This window comes from Salvelinus namaycush, chromosome 13 (genome assembly GCF_016432855.1).
Source record: "Salvelinus namaycush isolate Seneca chromosome 13, SaNama_1.0, whole genome shotgun sequence".
NCBI lineage: Eukaryota > Metazoa > Chordata > Actinopteri > Salmoniformes > Salmonidae > Salvelinus > Salvelinus namaycush.
The window spans coordinates 31,977,720-31,979,840 of record NC_052319.1 but is presented as its reverse complement, the minus strand read 5'-3'; the positions used below and the strand labels follow the sequence as shown (position 1 = coordinate 31,979,840).

General features: G+C 47.2%; 1 pseudogene; it reads left to right on the top strand.

The window, feature by feature from the left end:
• Positions 1 to 1,202, top strand: part of LOC120058095 — an 18,539-nt pseudogene extending 17,337 nt beyond the window's left edge.
• Positions 1,203 to 2,121: the final 919 nt, after the last annotated feature.

Below are 2,121 nucleotides of genomic sequence, written 5' to 3'. Positions count from 1 at the left end.
AATCCCATAATCACTGTTAAAAGCCCAATGCAGTAACAATTAACTCACTTGTGGTCCATCCATATCAATGGCTCCCCTTGTTTCCCTACAGGACAAGAGAGCCATGTTGTCCTTCACCACTGGATCCCATGAGTCTATGTTCAGTGCCAATGGTATCAATGGAGACATGAATGTCACCATGTGGCCACTGCAGGTATGTTAGGCTTGGCTGACACTACCAGCATGTGGACTGCTGTACTGCAAAGAGCTTCTGCTTTCATCTGTTATCAAAACTGGATGACTGCTTTTAATTTTTTTATTTTTTTATTTCACCTTTATTTAACCAGGTAGGCTAGTTGAGAACAAGTTCTCATTTACAACTGCGACCTGGCCAAGATAAAGCATAGCAGTGTGAACAGACAACACAGTTACACATGGAGTAAACAATAAACAAGTCAATAACACAGTAGGAAAAACAAATGAGTCTATATACATTGTGTGCAAAAGGCATGAGGAGGTAGGCAATAAATAGGCCATAATTATAATCATTTGACTTCCAGGTTGGCAAGTGATCATTTGTGACTAGAGGATTGCGTCATTTGGACAACATTTCATGTTTTGATAGCTACTTGAGCATGTTTATGAAACTAGCTTCTCTCCCTGTAGAACAGCATCCTGCACCACTGTGGCTTCCAGGTTCTGGCTCCTCAGATCTTCTGGGCTCCACCCCACATCCCCTCTGAGGGTCGAAAGTATGCTGGAGGCATGGTGCACACGGCTGCAAGGGCTTCTGGGAGAAATGCCGCTTACCTTCACCCCCTCAGACAGCTTTGATGGTGGGTGGGGCTTCCAGCTCAAAGAGGATGTCCAGGATAAGCACGCAGCCAATGAGTTTGGCCTGTGTCGGAATCCACATGGGCAAGCCCCTCCCACCCAACAGCCAGATCAAAGCTGGGGGTGAAGGATACTGGAAGACTGTCTCCTCTACACATGCTGCTTATGCGCAAAATCAAAAAAAGATTGGTGGTCACTTGAATAACAAATGTGGTATTAAATGCTGTAACCTAGGTTGCTTAATTGGTCAACTAAATTCAAACTCATCTGCAGTCTTTCAGTTTCTGACAAATTCAGGTATTTGGTTTAGTTCCCTAGTCTTGTATGGTAACTACTGGGTTGAGGCTCATTATTCAGTTCTATACTCTCCCCACGCAGATGTGCTGTGACCTGTATGCAATCTCACTGAAGGGTATGGGGTGGCTTGAGAAGCCTTGGACCCCTCTCCCAGAGGCGGCTTCGGTTTGGGTCAACCGGAGGGGCCCGTACCCTGCCACTCAAAGCCCTCTGCCTCCAAACAGCGGGAGGAAATGGACCTGTGTATGAGAAGACTTACCATAGGCAAGGTCGCACAGTGCTTCAGCACTAAATTATTCCAGTTTAGGAGTTTTGCAACTGTTCAGTGATATCAAAATGTGACCTGTGGCTGCTTGGTAAGAAGCAGCGGTTCTAATTCCCATGTGGTGGTTGGCATTGGGAGCACCCTCATTTTTGGAGGAAAGCACATAATTCCACGGCAGAGGCACACTAGGGACATGGTCAGAACGCTTGGGGTTCATCTGGGATGGCAGATCCAGAGCACAGCTAAGGGAGAGCTTACGCTTTTTGCAGTGTTCAAGTGTTTGATTTAACATCTGCCAAGGGTAGGTATATTTGAGCATGTATACGCTCTGAAGTAGCTGTGCTTCTCAGAAATAGTTGAAGGGTTTGGGTCCTGTACCCATCCTGCGCTGCTATTGTTCTCCATGTTTCTCTTCTCCCACAGACTGGTAGGAAGGCTGTTCTCCCACAGACTGGTAGGAAGGCTGTTCTCCCACAGACTGGTAGGAAGGCTGTTCTCCCACAGACTGGTAGGAAGGCTGTTCTCCCACAGACTGGTAGGAAGGCTGTTCTCCCACAGACTGGTAGGAAGGCTGTTCTCCCACAGACTGGTAGGAAGGCTGTTCTCCCACAGACTGGTAGGAAGGCTGTTCACCACACAGTCAATGAGGAAATGGGTACTCTCTGGCCAGGCTCGGCTGTCCGGAAGAATAGATCTGGATCTCATGGAGCTAAAACCTGCACATCCGTTCAGAAAATCCTTTTTGG